The sequence below is a fragment of the Rana temporaria genome, chromosome 2, assembly GCF_905171775.1.
Source record: "Rana temporaria chromosome 2, aRanTem1.1, whole genome shotgun sequence".
In the NCBI taxonomy this organism is placed as follows: Eukaryota; Metazoa; Chordata; class Amphibia; order Anura; family Ranidae; genus Rana; species Rana temporaria.
In genome coordinates this window covers 535,019,872-535,038,928 of record NC_053490.1, presented here as the reverse complement: position 1 = coordinate 535,038,928, position 19,057 = coordinate 535,019,872, and the positions used below count along the sequence as shown (strand labels likewise).

The 19,057-nt window shown below is 45.7% G+C and overlaps 1 long non-coding RNA gene across 1 annotated transcript; it reads left to right on the top strand.

Annotated features, from left to right (window-relative positions):
* Positions 1–267: 267 nt before the first annotated feature.
* LOC120928087 lies at positions 268–16,176 on the top strand. Its single transcript, XR_005747169.1, has 3 exons — positions 268–1,938; positions 7,318–7,470; positions 15,968–16,176. It is a non-coding gene; the product is annotated as an uncharacterized LOC120928087 (long non-coding RNA).
* Positions 16,177–19,057: the final 2,881 nt, after the last annotated feature.

The window sequence follows — 19,057 nt, the reverse complement described above, 5'->3', positions numbered from 1 at the left end:
CATGAACGTAACCTACGCCCAGCCAGACACACGTCCAACGTAAAATACGCCGGCTTGTGTTCCCTGGTGCAGACCTTTGCATGTCTGCTGCTGGGTTACACCTCCTTTATGGGGCTTAACTTTACGCCGAACGTACAACTTACGCACACCTTTCGTAGCCTGCATCGGGCGCACGCAGGTTCGTGAATCGCCGTATTACCCTCATTTGCATGTTTGAATGACTAATCAATGGGAGCGGCACCATGCTGCCAGCCTAAATGTGTGCCCACTCTACGCCGGCGTAAGCAAGATACGTCGGCGGGGTGTAGCCTGGTTTTAGGCGCATCTCTGTTTGTGGGTCTGTATTGCGAGCCCCCTGCTGGGCTAAAACCCCAATAACACATGTGAAATATACAATGACATGTGTTAGTGTTGTTACCTTCTTTTGAATGCGATCCTCAGGAGCAAACACACCACACACAATCAATATAGTAAACCAAGGGTAACTTTACTTGGCATGTAATAAGAAAGATAAAAGATCAAACAGCAGATTAACTATACATATGTATACATAGCTGATTCTGCAAGGGCCCTTTGCAAGAGTCAATAAAAGCAAAACAAAAATGTTAACGTTCTAAAGTCTTCAAGTGGCTATTAAATAGTCTATGCTCACGAGCTTCCCCTAGTGGGCAATCCCCTTAAATGCAACCGCTAGCAATCTTGACCAGGCCTGGCTTGGATCACTCCAGAATGTTCCTCAGTGGTGAAGTCTATTTTTCAATTCGTTGGTGCACATCAACTTATTTGTAATCCAAAAGGGTATTCAGGCTCAGTTAACGGGTATGATAAGTATAAGTGCTGGTGGACCGATCCTAAAGTTAGCATTAATCAACTTGGCTAGCGTGACTCTCAGATGTTAGGTCTCTGGGGCGAATCAGTAGACAGTACGCTGCTCTGATATGTGGAACACTATGAGTCATAAGGCTGAGGTAGTATTGAAAACTTGGGCAAGTGCCCTCTCACCCGAGCAGGCCTAGTCCGCCTGAGTTCCTCACAAAAGTTACGCTGATCAGTGGTCACACTGCAACGCACAGTCTACGGTATCCCGCTCTCCACTGTTACGATCGTCAGCTGGTGAGTATCTCCGGTCTCTTGGAAACACAAGCCGGACGCACTTGATCTTGTCCCTCTCCGGATGGCCGCCCTTTCGGTGTATCCCGGTTTAGGCTTCAGGCCTAGCCGCTTGGCTGGAGTGCTCTACCTCGTTCCGCAGAGGGAAGAAGACCGATCCCAAGAGAGCGAATTCAGCTCCTCCCGCCGTTAAGTAACCTCCCCCATTAAGCTGTGCAGGGGTGCAATGTTTTCTGGGAAGCCAATGCATTATGAGTACCATAGTCTATTTCTACTAATGTCAATGGAGTCCTTTTCTCCCAATACTTCAAAACCCACAATGCATTGCTTTAGGAAAATTAAACACATATGTACAACTTGACCGGAACTCCCGGGGAATCCAGGTATGCATAACTATCAAATAGTCCATGATAGCATGACTATAGCATTATTATTATGATTGTACAGTATATATATATATATATATAGTTTGTCTTTCAGGTCCTTGCCCCTCCTCTTCCTGTCACAGAGGAAAAGTTACAGAAACAGCTTTTACTGGAAAGATTCTCCAACCACGGCTGCTGTTGACCAGATCTGATGGACAGCTGTAAAGAAGCTGGTATTTGGAGGGACAATCGGCAATCGTTGAGACCAATGTCTTACCTTTTTATATGTCTGTCACCTAGGTCCTGTCAGCAGTTTGAATCTTCAATCAAGCTCATCTCTCATCTACAACAGGAAACAGCGAGCTTCATGATGGAGAGGTTACCTTGGAAATCAGTCCGAATTACAGCAACCTACTGTTCCATGATGTAGGAGCCACAGGACACCAAGTTCAGAAACGACCCAGTGAGTGCCTATGAAGCTATTTTAACTTTTAACATTGCATTGGATTAAAATTTTACGGATGTCTGTTGTCTCAGTTAGTGCAGCGGGCAATCTGACACTATCACACTCCCACTATAAGGGGCAGTTCACACCAGATGCAGTTCCGTACAGTTTTGTGTGCATTTTTTCTGCATTAAAAATGCATGCACAGTGTTTTCCATAGATTCAAATGGCTCTAGTTCACACCATGCGGTCAGTTTCCGGTGCAGAAACTGACTGCATGGTGTGAACTAGAGCCATTGGAATCAGAGGCAGATCCAGAGTCTAGTCTCGGGAGGGGCACTATCAGAATTTTTTTTTTTGGGGGCAATTTATCAGGGAAATGTCTGGTGTTCGCGCTTCAATGATTACGGCACCATGGTGGTTATGGTATCAGGATGATTGAAGCGCATTATTTATAATATTACATTGTAATATAAAATGAAATGGTTCAACTCACCATAATGTGGGAGCCCCGAGTGTGTCACTTGCCACGTCACCTGCCACCAGATGCAGCTTGTCACTTGCCACCTCACCTGCCACACCTTGCGGATTGTCACTTGCCACATCACCTGCCATACCTTGCGGATTGTTACTTGCTAAGGTGGTGTTTTGCTTGTCAGAGTCAGGCAGCAGAGAGATGATGTAATCTCTCTGCTGCCTGCACAGTGAGGGCGGAAGTTACTGCAGGGATGCAAGGCGGGCGCAGGGCGTTGAGAGATGTCACCTCTCTGCTTCCCCCCCCCCCCCCGGCCGCCGGCTTGTTGATTGGTCAGCCGCCCTCACACCCACAGAGCCGACCAACTGACCGCCCACTCCCTGACTCATCACGGAGCCACCCGCTCAGACTCTCCGGCGCCCGCGATTTCCGCATTTACTGCCCGCTCAGACTCTCCGGCGCCCGCGAATTTCCCAACTACCACCCGCTCAGACTCGCCCACGAATTCCGCAACTACCGCCTGCTCAGACTCTCCAGTGCCCGCGAATTCCACAACTACCACCCGCTCAGACTCTCTGGCGCTCGCGAATTCCACAACTACCACCCGCTCAGAATCTCCGGCGCCCGCGAATTCCGCAACTACTGCCCGCTCAGACTCTCCAGTGCCCACGAATTCCGCAAATATCGCCCGCTCAGACTCTCCAGTGCCCGCAAATTCCGCAACTACCGCCCGCTCAGACTCTCCAGTGCCCGTGAATTCCGCAACTAGCACAAATTTCTCGGGGGTGGCAATTTCCCTGTTGCCCCCCCACCCCCCCTGGATCTGCCCATTATTGGAATACATGGATAACACTGTGCATGCATTTTTAGTGCAGAAAAAATGCACACAACTGTACGAAACTGCATCTGGTGTGAACTGGCCCTAAGGGATGACAGGTCCGTCTCCGCTCACTGTGCAGATACAGACAGAGAAGAAGCAAATGGAGTGTGGTCTGCATTACATCATCTTCAATGGAAGGCAGGTGAGACATCAGGGGTCTAAAAGAATCCCGATGTCTCATTAAAGTGGAGATCCACCCAAAAATGGAACTTCCACTTTAAGGGAAGGTGACCCCGACATGCCACATTTGGCATGTTGTTTTTTGGGGGGGGGGACCCTCTTTTTAGAGAGTTCCAGCTCCCACTTCCTCGCTAGGCGCCTCGGCGGCGGAAGTAAGCTCACCTCTCCCATCCTCCCTCTCCACAATCATCTGGGACACTTCACAGGTCCCAGATGATTGCTCCGGCAGTCACGGTCCGCAGAGCGGTGTCACCCACAGTGACAATGCTGGCGCCGCGGAGAGGAGGGGGACACGAGCGGGGCTTCGTTCCCCTGCATCACTGGGCCCTGGGACAGGCGAGTGTCCGATTATTTAAAGTCAGCAGCTGCAGTATTTGTAGCTGCTGAATTTTAATATATTTTTTTTTTTTAGGCGAACCTCCGCTTTAAAGTGAACTTGTTACAGAGAGTTTATATTACATAAGGGACTTTTTGTCATCTATGTGATGTATTAAAACTTTTTTACTGATAAAAAAATGTCAGATATTAAGTTACTCCCAAGCACTTAAAACTTAGATCCCACTGCACCTCCACCTACACAAACGCACTCACTGGGAGCATCTACGTACGAAAACATCATTTGCACTCAGGGCTACTGTTACAAATCATTGGACCCTGTACAGTCTACCTGACAGGCCACCCCCCTTTTCCCAAAAATAACAACTTTTATTTTCCCTAAAATGCCACAGCTGCGATGCTATGCTTTGCAGCCATGGCAGAGATTATACCCCCATAGAACAAGACCCATTCAAGTGAATAGCGCTGCTCTGCAAGTGCCCCGCAACCGCGTGCTTTGTGTTAGTGTGGGGTTAAAGCAGGCAGTGAGGAGGCAATCTGCCTCCTCACCGGCTGTGAAATGTTCTCTAAAGAGCGATCCAAATGCTGACTGCTCTTCTCCTGCCCGGGCCCCCCTTTTAAACCGATGGGGCCCCGTACAGGGGGGCCGGCTGTACCTGCCTTATCAGCTCTGTTTGGACTACATATGTCACATATTGCTATGCACATCAGAAAAAGAGCAATAATTCTAGGGCCATTGTTCTAGGGCTGGACGTGTGACGTCAGTGATCGTCTTTCCCTATATCAGGGAACAGACAATCAGTGTTATTTCCACAATGAAGAACTGGGAAGCAGTGTTTACACTCACCTCTCCCCTAGGGGTCTGTTGTAAAAAATAAAAGTTCAGTTGAAACAAAAATAAATAACGATTAATTCATTCAGGGCTTGATCTAGTTTTGTGAGTGCTAGTGTCAGTTGTTGTCAGTGTCAGTGACAATGTTAGTGCCAGTTAGTGACGTCAGCAGATGAACCCACCCCCTTGTGACGTCACCAACCGGGCATGCTGGGTCAATGACATCACAAGCGGGCAGCGTCACCGCTGACACCATTGGGTTACTCCGCCCCTTAGCCATTTCAAGAAATGACAAATGGCAGAGCAGGCAGATGGCGGGAGCGTTCGAGGAGACTGGAGTTTTTTTCCTTTTATTTGGGTCTGGCGGGTGTCCTCATTGACGATGGATCTACACCGGGGGAAACATTGTGTACTGTCTTTATTCACGTTTTACACTTTTTGGTGAATGGGTGCCCATACTCATTTACACAGACCCCCACAACCACCGCCCAGGGTTGTGGGGAAGAGGCCCTTGTCCTCATCAACATTGGAACAAGTTGCTTTGGAGTGGGAAAGGGAAGAGCCCCCTGCCCCAAAGCTCCCCCCATGTTGAGGGCATGTGTCCTGGTATGGTTCAGGAGGGGGGGAATGGCACTCTTGCCCCCCCCCCCTCCTTTCCTGGCCTGCATGCTTGAATAAGGCCTGGTATGGACCCCACACTGTTCTTTTCCTGAAATTTCTATTGCCTGCATTCTTTCGTTTATATTTCATCTGTCAGTGGGAAAGCCCGCTAACCGGGCCCGGGCCCGATCCTTAACAACCAGGTATTCTTCACACAGAATTTGAATCGTTACGAAAATTTGGAATTAGTTAGAAAATTAACAAATTAAATTAAATGAAGCGAAACCAAACGAACTCCGAAACGAATCCAGGAAACAAAATTAGTAACGTAACAAATCCGTCTGAAATAAAAAAACATTTTTCCATTCTGCACATGTCTAGGAGAATTTATTTTGTGATTTTTTTTGGGGGGGGGTTTTTGGAGACTGAAAAAAATATTCCTAGTTCAGTCATCTCACAAATCAGCAGATCTTCAAACGGCTACTTATTTATTTATTTTTTCCACCTTTTACAGATCCTGGGCGTCTTTGAGTGAAAAGACAATGATTTCCCAGATGATTGCCGAGAGGGAGAGGGGAGAGGTGACCTTCCTTCCGGCGCCGCTGCACTCAGGGAGGAAGTGGGAGCTAAAACCCTCTAATAAAATGGTCACCTTCCCTTAAAGCGAAGTTCCATTTTTGGGTGGAACTCCACTTTAAGACGGCTTTCATAGGGAATTATTGATTTTGACATGTCATGCGACTTGTGCTCTCGAAGCCGAAGCATTCGTTACGCCATTGTAAAATGGTCCTTACTAGTAGTACTCCATATTCCCATCGCACATGTTCCTGGAGAACGCTCTAGAGTTTTGGGTGCTGCTGCAACAACCAGCTGGAGACTGGATCAGAAAGCCAAAATTAGGATATTTGCCAGCACACCGCGGATCCTCAAGTAGAGTCCAAAGTTTTTTTATTGAAGCATGATCACATCACAAAGTAGTGCAACGTTTCAAGTCTTACAGGACCCGTTCTTCAGGCATGGGATGCCCTTACTAGGACAAGTAGTGAAGGAATTCCTGGATGCCTTTTTAAAGCGGGGTTCCAACCACAATTTGCATTTTTTTAAAGTATGTCCTTTCATCAATCTTTGTTTTGCTATGCATACTGTCTACTACTAGTTACTAGTTAAAAATCCGCCGCCGCTCCGCAGACTTATTCACATGGTACACTTTATAAACTTGTGTGCAGAGCGGTGTCATTTTGCTTGTGGGCATTGTGAAGCCCACAAGCAATTATTTCTGGGAATTCGCTGGTGACACGTGCTAAAGGCCCGCCCCGTTCTCGCGCATTCGCAAGACAGCAGCAGCGCCACGCCGTCAATCACTTGGGTTGCCATCACAACGGGCGGCGGCGGCTGACGTGCCCGCCGTTGTGATGGCAACCAACAACAACAGCAACGTAGAGTAGTGTAAGGAGCTGGAATCGTGTCACTTCCTGTTTCAAAGTCCAGCGCTAGGGGTAGGGCATGGCATCCTGGGAAATGATGACACACATTTCCCAGGAGCGTTAGCGTTCGGAGGAGCCGAGGGAGCTGACGTCAGGATCCTAGGTGAATCCGAAGGCAGATTTCGTGGGAGCGCATAGCAACAGGCATTTCCAGATGAGTAAAACATTTATTTTTTCTTCTTTTTTAGGTGTAATGTGCACTATAAAGGAAAACACATTTTTTGATGGAAACTCCACTTTAAGTTAAAGAAACACCTATATACCTTTTTAATCTCACCACCAGTGGTAAAATAGGAAAATACAATGGCTTACTCAAAGATAGAAAAAAATTCAGCAGAGACGGGGATAAATTGGCTGTAGAGTTTACCTATAGCTTTGTATGCATCTAAACATAAAAGGAAAACATTCTCCTTATGAGATATTGTTTGGTATGTTCCAAGTGCAGTTACACTGGAAATAAAGGACACATGGGTACAGGTGTCACATTGTAAATGTGTCCATGCTACTACATTGGTTCCTGAGCAATAAGACCAAGACTTCTTACCTAATGGGCCATTTGTGTCACCAGCAAGACATTGCTAAATAATAATTATGTTCTCATGTCTTACAGATGGGCAAAAGAAGAAAGAGAAACCTTTGCATTGAAGAGAGTGTTTTGGACACTGACCAAACTATGAAGCCAAGAGAAGTACCATCCAGTGCCTGCTGGACTGCACTTGTGGGAAGCCAAACCTAAAAGAACCGGATGATCCAATTACATCAGGTGATCAGTACTCAGTTTAAGCCCTGGTTCACACCGGGTGGGACTTTAACCACTTAACCCCCGGACCATATTGCTGGTCAAAGACCAGAGCACTTTTTGCGATTCAGGACTGCGTCGCTTTAACTGACAATTGCGCGGTCCTGCAACATGGCTCCCAAACAAAATTGGCGTCCTTTAATTCCCCACAAATAGAGCTTTCTTTTGGTGGTATTTGATCACCTCTGCGGTTTTTAGTTTTTGCGCTATAAACAAAAATAGAGTGCCGATTTTGAAAAAAATGAATATTTTTTACCTTTTGCTGTAATAAATATCCCCCAAAAACATATATAAAAAAAAAAAATTCACAGTTTAGGCCGATACGTATTCTTCTACATATTTTTCTAAAAAAAAAAACCGCAATAAGCGTTTGATTGGTTTGCGCAAAAGTTATAGCGTTTACAAAATAGGGGGTATTTTTATGGCATTTTTATTAATATTTTTTTTTACTAGTAATGGCGGCGATCAGCGATTTCTTTCGGTACTGCGACATTATGGCGGACACTTTTGACACATTTTTGGGATCATTGGCATTTTTATAGCGATCAGTGCTATAAAAATGCATTGGATTACTATAAAAATGCCACGGGCAGGGAAGGGGTTAACACTAGGGGGCGGGGAAGGGGTTAAGTGTGTTCCCTGGGTGTGTTCTAACTGTAGGGGGGGTGGCCTCACTAGGGGAAATGACTGATCTTCTGTTCATACATTGTATGAACAGAGGATCAGCATTTCTCCCCCTGACAGGACCGGGAGCTGTGTGTTCACACACACAGCTCCCGGTCCCCGCTCTGTAACGAGCGATCGCGTGTGCCCAGCGGCGATCGCGCCCGCCGGGCACGCGCACGGGAGTCGGGGCCCCCTAGTGGCCTGCGCGAGAGCCGACATTATATTACATGCTCTCGCGCAGGGGAGCCGACCTGCCGCCGTAAAACGACGGCGGCTGGTCGGCAACCAGTTAAAGTGGTGCGATTTGGTCCAATTTAAGTGCGACTTCAATGCGATTTCTGACTATTTCAATGTACTGCGACTTGGCTATGTCCAAACAAAAAAGTAGAGTGTGTGGCATTCCTTTCCCTTCTAGCACAATTGCCGGCAATTAAAAAATGAGGGGAAAAAAACTGCTGTTCGGATCTAGTATGGGCTTTAAGGGGAACCCCACAGCAAAAAAAAATTTTAAATGGCGTGGGGTCCCCTGCAAAAACTGTTGTTTTTTTTACTCACTTTATACAATTTTTGGGTGAATAAGCACCCCATACTCATTCACATGGGAGGGAAGGATCTGGGGGTCCCCTTTTTAAAGGTGGGCTTCCAGATTTCAATAAGTCTACCCCCGCACCCCCACAACCACCAGACCAGGGTTGTGGTAATGAGACCCTTGTCCTCATCAACATGGGGACAAGGTGCTTTGGGGGGAACCCCCTTACCCCAAAACACCCCCCCCTGTGTTGAGGGCATGTGGCCTTGTATGGCTCAGGAGGAGGGGTGCTAGCTTGCCCCCCCTTATTGCTGGCCTGCTAGGCTGCATGCTCTTGGCTTTTGCAGGGGCCCCCACACCGTTTTTTAATTTTTTGGGGTGGAGTTTTTTTTTCCTTATTTGTTAATTTGCTGGCAATCCTGTTTACATTCAGCTGTTAGCAGGGAGCCCACTGCTTTTGTTTTGTGAGCAAAAATGTTATAAGAACGGGGTTAAAAATAAAGTGAAAAATGGCTTAACCACTTCCGGACCACCGCATGTAGATATACGTCGGCAGAATGGCACGGACAGGCACATCAACGTACCTGTACGTGCCAGCCTAGACGTGGGTCGGGGGTCCAAACGGGACCCCCCCCCCCTGGTACATGTGGCGGTTCCGTAGGCTGCAGAAGCGATCGGGGATGAGGGGGCGGCTATTCGTTTTCAGCCACCCCCTCGCGATCGCTCTCAGCCAATGCGCGCACTCCCCCGCCTTTTCCTGTGCTAAGTGCTAAGGACTTCTTAAAGAACCATATGCAACTAAAATGACATCAATTGGTTTTGTAATACAGTAGTAAATGTTTCTTTTGTGAATTCTTCATTTACACAATTATTCAACCCCTTAAAGACTACCACTCTGAAGAACAGAGGTTCATTGAAGTGTGTTCAATCAGGTATTGAAAACACCTGTGGATGTCAGGGAGCAGCAATAAAGCCTAATAAGCACCAATCAGGCAGCTTGAAAATGACTGTGATACTCAGCTCCTTCTAGACATTTACTGGTGTGGTTACAAACATGGTGAAGTCAAGAGAATGGTCCGGGAAGACAAGAGAAGAGGTGATTACTCTTCACAGGAAGGGCAATGGCTATAAGAAGATTGCAAAGATGTTAAACAAACCAAGAGACACCATAGGAAGCATCATTAGCAAATTCAAGGCAAAGGGCACTGTTGAAACGCTACCTGGTCGTGGCAGAAAGAAGATGCTGACTTCGACTGCTGTGCGCTACCTGAAGCGTAGAGTGGAGAAAAGTCCCCGTGTGACTGCTGAGGAACTGAGAAAAGATTTGTCAGATGTGGGTACTGAAGTTTCTGCTCAGACAATACGGCGCACACCGCGTAATGAAGGCCTCCATGCCAGAACTCCCAGGCGCACCCCCTTGCTGTCTCCAAAGAATAAGAAGAGTCGACTGCAGTATGCCGAAAGTCATGTGGACAAACCACAGAAGTTTTGGGATTGTGTTCTGTGGACTGATGAAACAAAATTGGAAGTGTTTGGGCCCATGGATCAACGCTATGTTTGGAGGAGGAAGAACAAGGCCTATGATGAAAAGAACACCTTGCCTACTGTGAAGCATGGCGGGGGGTCAATCATGCTTTGGGGCTGTTTTGCTTCTGCAGGTACAGGGAAGCTTCAGCATGTGCAAGGTACCATGAATTCTCTTCAGTACCAGGAGATATTGGATAACAATGTGATGCAGTCCGTCACAAACCTGAGGCTTGGGAGACGTTGGACCTTTCAACAGGACAATGATCCCAAGCATACCTCCAAGTCCACTAGAGCATGGTTGCAGATTAAAGGCTGGAACATTTTGGAGTGGCCATCGCAGTCACCAGACTTAAATCCGATTGAGAACCTCTGGTGGGACTTAAAGAAAGCAGTTGCAGTGCGCAAGCCTAAGAATGTGACTGAACTGGAGGCTTTTGCCCATGACGAATGGGCGAAGATACCCGTAGATCGCTGCAAGACACTTGTGTCAAGCTATGCTTCAAGTTTAAAAGCTGTTATAACTGTAAAAGGATGTTGTACTAAGTACTAAGATTGAATGTCAATTGGGGGTTGAATAATGATGTGAGCACAGAAAATACATTTGTGGTTATTTCATTATAAATGTTATGTTATATTTGTCTGACCTACACGTGCATCTTTGATTTAATTGTAAGCAGGATGACAGGATGATCAAAATCAGTGTCAAACTGGCCAAAACAATCAATTTCAGTGGGGGTTGAATAATTTTGAATACAACTGTATGCTGGTACCTACATCGCCGCTAATCCCCAGACCCTCCTTGCCAAAGAATGGAAACCTCTTGAGGTTTCCGAATTTAAGACCTTTCTGGGCCTTACCCTCAACATGGGCATACACCAATTTCCGGAATTGCGGATGTATTGGTCCACACATCCCATTCACAATATGCCCATATTCTCTGCTCACATGGCCAGGAAACGATACAAGACGATCCTGCCGTTCCTGCATTTCAGTGAGCTCTGTGACAGGGCCACAGGCTACACATGGAGCTTTAGGGTTTACGAGGGCAAAGATAGTCAGGTAGAGCCGGAAGGATGCCCAGATTACATGGGGAGCGCTGGCAAGATCGTTTGGGACTTGGTGTCACCCTTATTCGGAAAGGGGTACCACTTGTATGTGGACAATTTTTACAGCAGCGTGCCACTTTTTAGTCACTTGTTTGATCAACAGATTGGAGCATGTGGCACCGTGCGACCTAATCGCTGGGGCTTTCCCCAGAGGCTTGTAGATTCTCATCTAAGGCTGGGGGCGAGAGCCTGCTGCAGATGTAAAAATTTGCTCGCTGTGAAGTGGCGGGACAATAGGAATGTTTTCGTTCTTACCACCCTTCACGCAGACACGACAGTACAAATTCGTACGGCGACTGGTGTTGTGGAGAAACCCCTCTGTATCCACGAATATAACCAAAATATGGGAGGGGTGGACCTCAACGACCAGTTGATGGCGCCATATCATATTGCTCGTAAGACGAGACGCTGGTAGAAAAAAGTGTCTCTACATTTATTCCAATTGACTCTACTGAATGCTCATGTCTTATACAGAGCTTCAGGACAGAATGGATCCTTCCTTCAATTCCAGAAGGATATCATCACAGAACTCCTGTATCCAGGCGGTACTGTACCTCATCATCCCCTAAAAATTGTGTTTTCATTTTTTTTCCACATTTTCCAAAAACGTTTGGAAAAAAATGAATCGTTCAAAAGACTCATTATGCCTCATAGATTATACGTTGGGGTGTTAGCTTTCCAAAATGGGGTCACTTTGTGGGCATTTCCATTGTCCAGGTGCTCCAGGGCCTTCAAAAGTGTGAGGCCCCGTACACACGACAGAAAAAAATATTCATTTTGCAAAGAATTGTGGGAAAAAATTACAACATCAAAAACCTCATCATGCATCTTACTAAATACCTTGGAATGTCTACTTTCTAAAAAGGGGTCATTTGGGGGGTATTTGTACTTTCCTGGCGTGTTCAGGGCCCCAAGAAATGAGATATGCACTGGTACAACAGGTGTGATAATTTTTTTATGATTTGCACCATAGCTTGTAGACTCTCTAACTTTCACAAAGAGCAAATAATATCCACTAATTTGGGTTATTTTTACCAAAGACACGTAGCAGTATAAATTGTGGCCAAAATTTATGAAGAAAAATTAATATTTTGCTAAATTTTATCGCATAAACTAAGAAAAATTCATTTTTTTTCAAAATTTTCCGTCTTTTTTCATTTATAGCGCAAAAAAGAAAAAGTCCAGAGGTGATCAAATACCACCAAAAGAAAGCTCTGTTTGTATGAAAAAAAGGACAAAAAATTCATTTGGATACAATGTTGTATGACTGAGTAATTAACATTCAAAGTGTGAGAGCGCTGAAAGCTGAAAATTGCTCCGGGAACGAAGGGGGTTTAAGTGCCCAGTAAGCAAGTGGTTAAAGATAAAATGTTTCTCATACTGCAGCTTAACCACACAAGCAGCTTGCATAACCACTTCTCCCCGGCCTAGGGAAAGACTCAAATGAGTTTCCTGCTGCGCATGCGCAAGTCGCACTGTGCTTTCTGAATGGTCTTGCCGTCTTTTAGGACCAGTGTGTGTCCCAGAAGGCAGCGGGGGGTGAAGGAAACTATGGAAAAACGCAGAATCATCTGGGCTCATTTACTTAAAGTATAACTAAAAGCAAAGCTTTTTTTTTTTTTTGGGTGGAGTGGAGAGGGATTAGAACCGCTGTCAGGTTTTTATTGCTGTCTGTACCCCCATTAGGAAGATTCACCCTCTCTATTTGTTCTGTTTACTGTTATCACCGAAAAGTAAAGAGAAAGAAAATCCCCAATTTTTTCCGAGAAAAGTAACAGATGGGAAATCTTCCAATGGGGACACTGATTCTGGTGACCTGGGAGTCCCCAGGGGATTTTTGTAATTTGTAGGGATTTCCCCTCACTTCCTGTTTTAGCTATAATTGGACAGGAAGTGAAAGTAAATTGCCCCAATGACATGTGCAGTTCGTTTTGGTCCAAATGTGAATTTGGACCGATTTTTTGATTATTCAAAAAAATCAGATGTATCCAAATCTCCCAATGAAATAGTAATGAGTTTAGTTGAAATTCGCTTAACTTCCTTTTGTTTATTTATTTTCAAACGGATTCCAAATTTTAGAAAAGATTTCAGTTTGGATCGGTTGGAAAATGATTGACTGATTCGATTTCTGTGTAAAGAAACAGCTGCGTCCTTACTAACCAATGACTAACCAATGACTTATCAGCTGTCAGCAGGCTTCCCCACTGACAGCTGAAATGTAAATAAAAGAATGCCGGCAATAGAACATTCCCCAAAAAACTGGGTCTCCCCCCCCCAAAAAAAATTATGAAACGGCATGGGGTCCCCACTAAATCGTTAGAAAATTAATAAACAAAACAAATCAGCGGAACAAAATTAGTAACATAAGGAATCTATCCAAAACAAAACTATTTTTACAATTCTGCACATGTCTATTTACATTTATAAGGAAATGTTGTTGTTTTTCGTGCACCATTTGTGTCCTGTAAAAAGCAGCTTCCCTTTTTATGGTAATCAATATGTAAGCTGCAGGGACCACAATGTTTTACTGTTTAAATAATTTTACCTCCTAATTACCAATAAAAAACTGACAGGGGTTCTAATACTTCTCCACTGTGAATTGAGCCCAGTATGACATAGGGTAGTGTAATGCCGCGTACACACGATCGGAAATTCCCACAAGAAAAGTCCAATGTGAGCTTTTGGTCGGAAATTCCGACCGTGTGTAGGCTCCATCGGACATTTTTCTGTCGAAATTTCCGGCAAGAAAAATTTGAGAGCTGGTTCTCAAATTTTCCAACCAAAAAAGTTCTTGGAGGAAATTCCGATCGTCTGTATGCAATTCCGACGCACCAAAAACCACGCATGCTCGGAATCAAGTCGACGCATGCTCGGAAGCATTGAACTTTAATTTCTTTCGGGTCGTTGTAGTGTTGTACGTCACCGCGTTCTCGACGGTCGGAATTTTGTGTGACCGTGTGTAAGCAAAACACAAGTTTGAGCCAAAATTCAGTCGGAAAATAATCCACAGTTTTCTTGTCGGATTTTCCGATCGACCGCAAAGTCGGCGTCACAACGATTTAAACATGGCCTTTGCTAGTAGAGTGCGACTTGTCATGAGATTTGACGCATGACAAGTCACTCCAATGTGAACGAGGGCTAAGGGAAAAGTGCAAAATATAGGAGAAAGCAGAGAAAGAGAGAGAAACGGCTATAAAGGGAAAGAAAAGAAGGTGCAAAAGAAAAGGGGGGGGGGGGGGGGGGTAATAAAAATAATAATATAATACAGATGAGGAACCTAGTTATGATTTGGATGAGCACGTTCTCAAACGCGGTGATATACAACACATACGACGGCACTATAAGGGGAAGTTCGATTCCACTGGCACAACCCTTGGGGCTGCTTTTGCTAATCTCATGTTACTGCGTGTTAGTAAAAGTTTGGTAAGAGACGATTTGTACTTTTCATTCTGTTACAGCGTGGCGAATGTGCTATCTCCATTACAAACGCTACTTTTACCGAAGGTGCGCTCCCGTCTCATACTTTATTCTGAGCATGCGCGGGTTTCTAAGCATACACACAAATGTGTTTCTCGTTGAAAACCAGCCCGACGAGGAACACGACGAGGAAATTGAGACTCCCGACGAGGAAAAAGAGAACTTCCACGACAGGTTCCTCGATGAAAAACATACACACGACTGTTTTCCTCAGCATGAAAAGCTCTGCCACCAAGTTTCTTGATGGATTCTGTCGAGGAAAACGGTCGTGTGTACGAGGCCTAATGCCTGTGTTAGCTTCTCCAATGAAATGGTTTTGAAATGGGAAGAAAATTCCTTGTTTGCTCCTTGCTTTTCAGCTTCTCTGCTTCTTCCTTGATAGAAGCCCGATTTGTGGGTGTTTACTTATACTGAGCCAGGGATGGACTGGCCATTGGGACTACAGGGAGTTTCCCGGTGGGCCGATGGCTCAGTGGGCCGGCTTCAGTGACAGTGGACCCGCCGTCCCCATCCGCTTCTCTGTCTCTCCCTTCCCACAAGCCCTCATCTGGGGGGAACAAAGAAGCGGGGGGAGGACCAGAGGAGCAGGGAGGACGACAGAGGAGCATGGGGGACGCCATTCACGAATCACTTACGTAAACAACGTGAAATTTAAATTTCACGAGCGGGAAGGGCGGCTATACTTTAGCATTGGTTGCCCCTGCTATAGCAGGAGCAACCTTGCGCTAAAGTCGCCGTACGGAAACTCCGTACCTTGCGTGCGCAGGGCCCGCGCAACTTTTGTGAATCGGTGGTAGTATGCAATTTGCATACTATACGCCGATCACAATGGCCGCGCCCCCTAGCGGCCAACGCAAGAATGCAGCCTGAGATATGAAGGCATAAGGAGGCTTATGTCTGTCATATCCTAGGCTGCAGTCGGTGTAACGAGGTTCCTGAATCAGGAGCACTCGTTACACCGGAGCAAGTAAGCACTTGCGCCGCGCAACCTATGGTTGCACGGGCGCAAGTGCTTCTTGAATCTGGGCCAATGACTTTTGGATGTTTGTCACATTCGTGCAGTGAACGTATGCATACATTAGTTTTGCCTTACACTGATCTGCAAGATGTGCAGAACTGATCAAAAGTTCTCAGATACTGTTTTTTTTCTTCCTAGGAGAGAAGCTGACAAAAGCCACAGAAGAAAGAAGTTGCGGAGGACAGATGCTGACTAGGTGGATGATTGAAAAGAGGAATCCAGTGTGTGAAGGGGGGGGGGGGTAACTTGTAGATCCGCTGTGACTTTGGAGATTTGTCTGTTGACCCACAGTTGTTAAAGAGATCTCTCTCTTTGGGTCCTCATGCTGTTCCAGCTGGTGTGTGTGTGTGTGTGTGGGGGGGGGGGGGGTTGGAATTAGACTTCCACTTCTTGAAGTCGGAACTTCTAGGGGGAATGTAAACTTAAACCCGCTCCAAACTCAGTTTCAGGTTAGGAAAAGAGACCTGGAGTCTTCAGCTGGATGTTGGTTTGCACCTGGAACCCACTGATCCCCACCAGCTGGGACGGACTGAGAAGCACTGGATTCATCTCCTTTCATATCTAGCTAGAGTGTGAATATTTTGTTTGTTTATGTGCCAAAATAAAGCAGAGTGATTGTTTAGAGAGGCTTTGTCCTATTACTTCCTCTTCCTGATTGGGGACATTTCTCCGATCTATAGGTAAGCTTACTTGTCTATAGGTCCCGGTAGGGAAAGGAAGGGACACTGCCTTTTAATAGGTAGGCTAGTAAGGGAAATATGTTTGTGCATCCATTTGCATTAGAGGATCAGTGGGTGAGGCAAAGGGGTCTATTTCTAAAAACATTGTTGGACAAATGTCACAAGTATTCGCCCATCCTCGACGAATTCTGGTCATATTTTCTTTAATACAGTGATTTCCTATGATTGTCGGTTCTCTCTGGCAGCCATAATGCAGTATTTTCCCAAACTACTTCAAACAGACATTATATCGCAGTACTACATTGCAATGGCCACTCCTGTTCTTGCTTCACGGCACCATTTGTTGCTAGTATGCAGGCGCCCTCTACTGCTTAGCGACCGTTGTTGCCAGGACTCAGGCGGGCCCTGCCCCAGAGCGTCCTTTGTTGCTAGGATGCATGCGGCCCCTGCTCCACAGAATCTCTTGTTGCTAGGAAGCAGGGGCCTCTGCTGCACAGCATACTTTGTTGCTAGGTTGCATAGGATGCAAGTGCCCTCTGTCGCGTTGTGTCATTTGTTGCCAGGACTCAGGCGGGCCCTGCCCCAGAGCGTCCTTTGTTGCTAGAATCCATGTGGCCTCTGCTCCACAGCATCTCTTGTTGCTAGGAAGCAGGGGCCTCTGCCACACAGCATCCTTTGTTGCTAAGATGCAAGCGCCCTCTGCTGCTTAGCATCCTTTGTTTCCAGGATGCAGGGGCCCTCTGTAGCACCTCTGTTGTTGTTAGGATGCAAGCGCCCTGTGCCACTTAGCGTCCTTTGTTTTTTTTAACAGAGATGTTTTATTGAGAAAACAAAGCAGGTTTACATTGTCACAGATGAATATAGGTACAGTCAAATACAAAAGAAAAGTTACAGGACCGCGTCAGGAACTTAGCGTCCTTTGTTACCGCAACAAAGCCGAGCCCTGCGCCACAACATCCTTTGTTGCTAGGATGCAGGGGTCCTCTGCTGCTTAGTGTCCTCTGTTGCCGGCTCACACAGCACATTGGTCTCTGGTTGTCATTGGTCTTTGGTTGCTAGGAGGTAGGCGGCTCCTGGCACACGGCATTTCTTATTGCTAGGACAAGATTGAGCTAATGATCTAAGGAAATCACTGTAAAAAAAATAAAATGCATCCAGAATTTGTTGTGGATGGGTGAGCGCTTGCCCATCGTCCAACTATTTTATTTTTTTTAAAAGACCCCTATGTGTACAAGATGGGTGGACAATAACCTTATTATCTCTAATGCCGCGTACACACGGTCGGAATTTCCGACAAGAAAAGTTCAATGTGAGCTTTTGGTCGGAAATTTCCAACCGTGTGTAGGTTCCATCGGACTTTTTCTGTCGGTATTTCCGACAGCAAAAATTTGAGAGCAGGTTCTCAATTTTTCCGACAAGAAAGGTTCTTGTTCGGAAATTCCGATCGTCTGTATGCAATTCCAGCGCACAAAAATCTACGCATTCTCGGAATCAAGCAGAAGAGCCGCGCTGCCTATTGAACTTAATTTTTCTCGGCTCGTCGTACCGTTCTTGACGGTCGGAATTTTGTGTGACCGTGTGTACGCAACACAAGTTTGAGCCAACATTCCGTCGGAATTTCCGATCGTGTGTACTAGGCATAAAGGTCTAATCAGGTATTGAGGGGAGTCCCCCATCTTATACACTTTTTACCCGCATTATTCCAGGCTAGTGCAGATGGATTAATGTGGGAAAGTCATCAGCAATGATCAAGGTGGGAAATGTACAGGAAAATTACTGATGATCATTGCTGATCTCTGCACCACTCGTAGTTTTGTAACAGCATCGCCCAATGAAAAATAGAAGGGGAGTTCAGCAGTCTTTTGACTTGTAAGCTGACCCCCCCTTGTGTGCCAAATAAAATGTATCTGATTTCAGACATTGTTGCAATGTATTTGTGTCATTTCTTAGACAAAATGAAGGCCACACTGAGGAAGATTCTGTTTCTTAGTAAAGAGTTAAAGGGTTTAAAAGAAAAGCTTGGGATTGACCTTGACCTCCAGAAGATTTTGCCCCCTTCATGACTAGGTCATTTTTTGTTATTCAGCAACGCGCTACTTTAACCACTTAAGGACCTTGCCTGTTTTTAAGAATCGGTGTTTACACGTTAAAAACGTTGTTTTTTTTTTGCTAGAAAATTACTTAGAACCCCCAAACATATACATTTTTTCTAACACCCTAGAGAATAAAACGGCGGTCATTGCAATACTTTTTGTCACACCGGATTTGCGCAGCGGTCTTATTATACATTTGAATAAAAAAAATAAGACACCAGTAAAGTAAGCCCATTTTTTTTTAATATTGTGAAAGATAATGTTACGCCGAGTGAATTGATACCCAACATGTCACGCTTCAAAATTGCGACCGCTCGTGGAATGGCGTCAAACTTATACCCTTAAAAATCTGCATAGGTGACATTTCTACAGGTTGCATGTTTTGAGTTACAGAGGAGGTCTAGCGCTAGAATTATTGCTCTCGCTCTAACGATCGCGGTGATACCTCACTTTTT